Source organism: Capsicum annuum, chromosome 2 (assembly GCF_002878395.1).
Source record: "Capsicum annuum cultivar UCD-10X-F1 chromosome 2, UCD10Xv1.1, whole genome shotgun sequence".
Classification (NCBI taxonomy): domain Eukaryota; kingdom Viridiplantae; phylum Streptophyta; class Magnoliopsida; order Solanales; family Solanaceae; genus Capsicum; species Capsicum annuum.
Window position 1 is genome coordinate 145,633,279 of NC_061112.1, and position 8,115 is coordinate 145,641,393.

The following is an 8,115-nucleotide window of genomic DNA, read 5'->3' on the forward strand; positions in this document are numbered from 1 at the left end:
CATTAGTCTAAATAAATTTCTTAAGGTATTGGCCTTTAGTTTTATCTTCGTTTATTTTCCTTTGCATATCAAGGGCGGCTCAACCTCATGAAGAAATAGGCAGTCGCCTTAGGCCCCCAAATTTGAGGGGCCTTATTTTTTATGGATAATATATTATAATTTTTGTAAAAACATTACATATTATTTGTAGAAAAAATTATTTTTTAATATAAAAGGAAAGAATTATTAGAAGAAGTTCATATATAGAGTACTATATTTCAAGAAAGATTAAATGCATTAATTATATGATTACTTAAAAAATACTAATTAAAAAAATCAATTATATAATTTTTTAAAAAAGAGTTTATTAAAAAAGAATTTTTTTTTTAATTAAGACCTCCATTTGATTTTCGCCTTAGGACACGAATATGCTTGAGCCGCCCTGCCCCTGTTGCATATTCGGGTTTTGCTCACTTAACTTATTTTGTTTAAATAGGAGTAAAAAGGAACTTAATGTAATTTCTTCAAATAATGAATTCAATTGTGGGAAAAATGGTTCTTTTTCTTATTTGTGGTTATTTAGTCTTCTTAATGTAATTTCTTCAAATAATGAACTCTATTGTAGGAAAATTGGTTCTTATTCTTATTTGTGGTTAATTAATCTTCTTTATTCTAAAGGGAATTATCTTTTCGTAAGACTTCACTTTTCCAAATTTCAATTTTTTCCTGAATTGTTTCTTAGTCGTCTTGATATGGTAATTTTCTCAACATTTAAGATTTTTATCAATCTTATTTAACAAAATTCCTTCTCGTTTAAATTCTTCTTCTTTTTTTTTTTTAGAAAACAACTTGTTTTCCTCTTAATTTATTTATTCATGAAAGGATAATTTTTTTCAATTTTTCCTTTCAATTAGATTTACTTTTAGCCAAAAGTGATTTTTTTTAGAGAGAAGTATCGATTACCCCTGAACTTGTCACGTTTTATTCATAGTACACCTGAACTTTAACTAGTTCTAAGTACCCCCGAACTTGTTCTTTTAGTATGTCCTGTGGCCCTTTTTTGCTGATGTGGCAAAATGTTTGGTTTCACACTCCATCATGCTTCAGCCAAATCAGCATTTTTACTGATTAAAAAAATGAAAAAAATATTTTTCTTTAATTTTTTCAAAAAATCCAATTATCCCCTCTTCCTCCATTACTTTAAATCTAAAAAACAGTTTCATCCATTTATTAATTTTGTAAAACTCCAGTTTATTAATTAGTTTATGAAATAAAAATTTCATCCGTTTATTAATTTTGTAAAAAATGATTTTATTAATCTAAAAAAAATTCATCCATTTATTAGTCCAATCTAAAACTCCAGTTTCCATTCCTATAAAAGTCTTTCAATCTTGTAATCTTAATTATATATATCATATGAGTTATTGTAACTAAAAAATGTACTAAAAATCAAAACAAATATTTTAAAAAATAATAAATAAACAAATACTAAAGAAACTAAGACACATACTTATAATTAATGTAGTTATATTGGTTATCTATTTTTAGTTCTTAACGATTTGATTTTCAATTAAATTGGTAAAAAAATACTCATAAAATAGAAAAAGTAGTAACTAACATGAAAAAAATTGAATTTTAGTCGCAACCAAAATCCTACTTATGGGGTGTAAAATAGTAATTTAGCATAAACTTATTGGGTTATCGGTTTATCCAATAATCCAATAAAAAGAATTAAAATCGAATCAATAACCCAATGATATTTTTTTACAAAATTATTAAAAAATCGTTAACCCAATAACGATAAATCAATAACATTTTTATCGATTCGATTTTTGTACACCCCTAACTTAAATTGCAATTTCTTACTCCATTAATTATTTCAAGAAACATATTTGTGTATGTGAGTCTCCTCAAAATACTAATTGAAACACTAATCGGAAACTACTATGAAACACTAACCGAAAAAAATAATTTCATATTTTTAACACAAAAAAAAATATAACTTTTTAGATAATAGCTTACTTGATCGACAAAAATTCAACCTTTCACTATTTTGGAGTTGAGGAAAACTAAAAAATATAATTTTTTTAGAGAGAAATCGAATAATTAAGAGTAGAAGTGAGTTATTTTTTAATATATGATAAATATAAGGGAAGTGGATGGTATTCATCCACGTGGACACCATGTCAACACTTTTTTCACGTGTCCATGCGTGTATTACACGCAGTGGACAGTCCAGCAAAAAGGGCCACGTGAATTACTAAAACAAGAAGTTTGGGGGTACTTAGGACAAGTCGAAATTCAGGTGTACCATAAATAAAACGTGACAAGTTCAAGGGTAATATATACTTCTCTCTTTTATTTACCTAAAAGAGAATTATACCATTTTTCAAATAAATAAATCTTTTCATTAAATTACTTTGTCTGAATAAGTTTTGATATGTATTTAGTCATATTTTGTAAGATTAGTCACTTTTTAAGTTAGTCAAGTTATTTTTTAAATCAATTATTTTAACGGATATTTCTAAGTGTGTTAAAATATTTTTTTTGACATTCATTAAATCGTTATTCATTTCTCTAATTTTGAAGATTTATTTATGTTTTTAAGTCTTTCAAATTTCTTAAATTTTCCTAATTTTTTTATATGTGTCTAGCACTTTGCTTAGTTTCATTTGGTTGCATGTTGCTCAGTATTTAGCATTTTTTTACTAAAACTAGATAGGTATGGCCGTGCATTGCACGGGCCCAACACGTAACATATGGTAGTGAATGTAGTCTATTTATATTAATACAGATAATATTTATAAATTCTACAATAGGAGATTCATTTTTGTTGTTGTGATCAATCTCTCATGCCTTCTCGATCAAACACCTGTTAAATGAGATTTAAAGATTAAATTAGGTTAGAAGTTCAAAATGTAATAATAGAACAAATCTTTATTCAACGAAGATAACCAGCCGGGCAATAGCAGGTTGGTTATATGGCGCTAGAAGGGTCAATGCCTAGAGTACAAATAGGGCAGCCCAAAAAATAGAGCAGCATTTCAACCTCCCAGGCTTTGTTAGAACAGCTTGCCTGGAAACTTAACCAAATGAAAAACACACTTTGAAAGGTATTTTAACACTCCAAATCCTTTACCAACCTAAGAGTATTTGTAGGATTGTCCAGAAGTCTATAAGCTGACTTCACGGTGAAGGTCCCCTTTATTATCTCTTTCTACTATGTGAAGCGAGCTGGGAGATGGACGCAATTAGGAAAATGACTCAAATTGTCATTACCCGTAAAGTCTTTCATTTTTTCATTTTTTTTAAAAAAAAGAGTAAATAGGCTCTTGCTCTCTGTTGAGTATAGATTTGAAGACTCGACAAAAGCATTTTGCAATAGGGACAAGCTTTATGAAGCAATTCTATCCCAACAGAGATGGAAAACTCCTGCTTGATACTAATAAAGACACACAACTACCTAAATTAACAAAACGAACGAGAATAAGTAAGATTCTCTTAGCTCCTTCGGACAGATTCATAATGAAAACCCAAACCAATACCTCATCAGTATGACAAGTGTATTTTTTATTTTTCTTTTATGGCACGGAACCCTCAGCCACTATCCTTGGGGTGCGCACAGGATAAAATCCTGTGCAATAGCTGATAAACCACACTCATTCAAAACAAATTAACTTTAGATTTACTATTTTACCATTAATGAAATAATTTATAGCCATACAAATGTCTATGGCTTGATTTAGTTCACAAGTTCGGAAAGTGTGTATTTTTTGTTCAGCTCCAGGCAAACAAACTACATGTTCATCACATTACTACTTACTTTTGGTTCTGCAAGGTGTTGTGTACCTCTTCTATACCATCAACAGCCATCTCTCTGGTATTTGGTAGTATATAATTCTACAAGAGCCCCTGAATTACCAGCAAGTTGCACTTAGTTTAATAATATTGTCGACGTTAGATGCTCCTGTCATGCGTACTGTGTTTCCTCTCCTTTAACCTTTTTGTTTCCAATATCATATAATGTAAGCCCTATTTTCATTAACATAATACTCAAAAGACTTCCATAATCATTTTCATTAATATTAAGGTTCTTGTGGAATGCGTGTCTAACTCTATTCCTTTCTCTTTTATATATTTTCCTTTCATGGTCTGGTAGGGAGGATGGGACCATGCACACGTGAACATCTACTCAAATATACTTCCTGTTAGAGATATGATAGTGGCACAAGAATTTATTGATGAGATGCACAAAAGGTCAAAATTAGATATAACGCTAATCTACTTATTCACTCCCCTAACTGCATCATAATTCAAACAGATTTGAGTGAGATCACAAATACAAAACACCAATTCCCAGAAATGTAAACAAGGATATGCATCTGCTTCTTCACTCATTTTTCCCAAGTGTTGCTCCCCTTACTTGTGGTTAGGTAATTCAAGATGTCTAATCATCGTCCGAGCACAATCAGGTAGTAATTGTTTACCTATGTAATGTTACTAATTCGCCAACAATGGCTTTATGCAAAATGTAAGAGGAGCCATGAAAAGAACAAACTAAAAGAACATATATTAAGCTGAAAAGGTAAGGCATCTATTACTAAGACATCTATTACCCTGAACTTCCCCAATGTAGCCACTAATCAGAAGAAGTTTTAAACTCAAGCAGTGAAACACGAAAATATAACAAATAAAGTTGGAAACAAAAAGAGTACGATATTGGCCACAAACAAAAGGTCCATGTACAACAGGTTTTATTATAGTTCCCAAGAATGTACTTTTGTCCAAAATGGAGATTTGGACCAGATACAACATTCAAATCAAGTTATGGAAGGGAAACCTCAGTCACTACCCTTGGGGTGCGCACAAGATAAAACCCGCTCCTGTGCAATAGGTGATAAGCCACACTTATTCAAAACAAATTAACTTTAGATTTACTATTTTACCATTAATGAAATAATTTATAGCCATACAAATGTCTATGGCTTGGTTTAGATCACAAATTTGAAAAGTGTGTATTTTTTGTTCAGCTCCATGCCAGGTCAAACAACAGTCACATGGAGGGATTTTTTGGGGTCTATATTTGGAAAACTAAAACTAATCAATTACTACCAAATCTAGACCAAGTTAATCAATTTTATCCAGCTCTGATTTCACAACTAATGACTAGAATTAAAGAACCCAAGCAGGATCTGAAAAAGTAAGCACAATGTAAAACCATGAACTGGGAAAAAAATCTTGCCCGTCAATATATTATGCAAAGTGCTTACACCAATGCACGCAAATAAGAATACATAACCAGCTAAAGACCATCTACATACAGATAACTACCAACTTCAAATGTGTATATCAAACGATTACATCTTTAGGTAAAAGATAGGTAAAAGAAGCAGCGCAACATTCATATTCATACAAAGCCCGGGAAGGAAAATATTCTCTAATTTCTTCTATCGAAAACAGCTTTTCTCCCTAATAGGCGTAAGGTCTGCGAACGCACTACCCTCCCCACCGTCCCACACCCCATTTGTTGGAGTCACACAGGGTATGTTGTTGCATTACTTCAATTTCAATTTATAGCTGAGATGATATTTTCATCCCACTGTAATGATTACATATACACAAAATGGGCATTGAATAATCCCATATTCTAGTCTTAACAAACACACACACACAAAAAAAATAAAAATAAAAAAAATAAGCCGTAAAAAATAAAATTAAAGGGGGGTTCAAGAATCTTCTGTTCTAACATCTAACAACACACATAAACGAGAATGAAAAAATTAAAAATTAAAAAGGGTTATTCAAAAATCCAGTATTTCAACCTGTTACAACACCAAAATAAGCTTCCCCAAAAAAAGAATTCAAGATTTATCAACGGATTATGAAGATGAAGAAATTAATACAGCAGTGAAACGTACCTGTGAGCTTACTGCTGAGGATTGAACCAAAAGCTGAACACAATTGAGAAGATAGTCTTATTTATTCAAGAAAATGTCTTCTAGAAATGTCCCCTTTTTTTTTGGGTTGGATTTTTTGCATTTGTGGTTGCAATGAAGACAAATGGGTGGAGAAATGTGGAAATATCCACTACACTTTGGAACATTGCAGAAACAGATAGACAATACCCATATTACTCTTCTTGTAGTAGTAAAATAGTCTTGAAGTTTGTAGGGTAACTTCTTTAATGGACATATCATTGGAAGTGGCGATTGTCAACATACCTTTCATTTCAACTGTATTAATCAGTAGTTTATGCAGAAGAATTTTTGCCCCCTTTGCAGAAGGACTGCAGTGACAATTTAAGGACTTCAAATTAGAATTTTATTATGTGTATATCTTAATTTCAATTTAAATTTTTGTTTATTTTTTATGATAATTTATCAAACATTTACTCTTGTGAAATTTAAGTTTGTGTGGTGCACTTTAATTGGGAGTAAAGAATATATTTATTTTGTTGTGATAATTTATTAAACCTTTTCAACATTGATGGAAGTCTTATAAAATCACTCTTGTGAAATACAGGTGCTTGGGTGGTGCACATTAAGTGGAGTAAGAAAAATATTTATTTTCTGTACTAATTTATCAAACGTTTTAAATGTTGACAGCTTTATAAAATCACTCTTGTGAAATCTAAGTGCATGTGTGGTACATATTAAAAGGGAGTAAAAAAATATTTATTTTTTATCATACTTTATCAAATCTTTTGAACGTTGATAGTAGTTTAAGGCGAAACATTTTCTATCAGTGTGAGAAAATTATTTTATATTGTGAGTTAAGAGTAAAGCTATCATACCTAAAATGAAAGGCTCTGATTAGCTTCATGTGTTGGAGTCTCAGAACAAAAGGATAAAGACAAGAGGGGAGTTTAGTTATAACTCTGGTGAAATGCAAGTGATTATGTGGTGCACGGTAAGTGGAAGTAAACATATTTACTTTTTAATGCTAATACCTTTTGAATGTTGATAGAATTTTCTAAAATCATTCTTGTGAAATGTAAGTACTTATGTTATACACACTACGTGAAAGTAGCATAATATTTGTTTTTAATGATAATTTATCAAATTTTTTGAATATTAATAGTAGTCTTGTAAACTTACTCTCTCTGAAATGCAAGTGCTTGCTTGGTGCACACTAAGTGGAAGTAAAAAAAAAAGACATGTTGAATGTCCAAAATAATGGTGATTTCTATCACAAATTATTCAATAAAAATATAATAAAATATAAGCAAAGCTTGTTTAGTTACTAGACTTGATTTATATCAGGTTTTAATTATATGTTTTTTAATTTAATAATGACTCATGAAATGTATTTTGCTAAAATAGAATAAGCATTTACTTATTATATGATGCTCCCTTGACAACTTATTTTGTTTAGCATAAATATATAAGCTACTTTTGTTTAGTTATTGTATGATGGAAATAGTAAAACTTTTTGAATAAACAAATATCTCTGAAATATAAATGCAATCAATTTTCTTATATTACACTTTATATGAATTCAATATTTTCACTAATTTAAATAGGCTAAGAAATTATTGATCATTATTTATCATTCATAAAAATTTATATTATTTTTCATGTATGATTATTTACATAAAATTTTATTTAATAATACTTTTACTATTTTATAAAATTGTATGTTAATTTAACTTATACATTTTATTTTTTAAAAAACATAATTTACAATATATTGTATAGCTAAATAACAAATTTAATTTTTTTTCACTACCTTAATTGAAAAAAAAAATCGCCAAGACATAGATTGACATCAATGTATCATTGTGATTTCGAGTGTAGAAAGCATTATGATAATTTTTTTGGACTTCATTAAATTACGAAATTTCTATAAGAAAAGAAAATAATCTACAATGGATCGTGGTACTAATACAACAACTGATCCTGTAAGAACTATGACTTGTACTGCATATAGTTCTGAAATCATCTACATAAGATCGAAATTCTGTCTCCTCGTTGTGGTACCAAATGAAATGGATGTGAAGATACAATGAAGAGGATCAAGCTTTATGAATAAGATTTACACAAGATTTTAGTTAAGTGTTTTTCAATTTAACAGTTGCCCATGAAAAATATGTTGTAAAACTAAAATGAGACTTAGGGTGTGTTTGGTATGATGGAA

At 29.7% G+C, this 8,115-nt stretch overlaps 1 long non-coding RNA gene across 1 annotated transcript; it reads right to left on the reverse strand.

Annotated features, from left to right (window-relative positions):
- Nucleotides 1-2,672: 2,672 nt before the first annotated feature.
- Nucleotides 2,673-6,397, reverse strand: LOC107860282. Its single transcript, XR_001671517.2, has 3 exons — nt 5,898-6,397; nt 3,803-3,891; nt 2,673-2,851 (listed from the first exon to the last, which is right to left on the reverse strand). It is a non-coding gene; the product is annotated as an uncharacterized LOC107860282 (long non-coding RNA).
- Between the last annotated feature and the right edge of the window lie 1,718 nt (nt 6,398-8,115).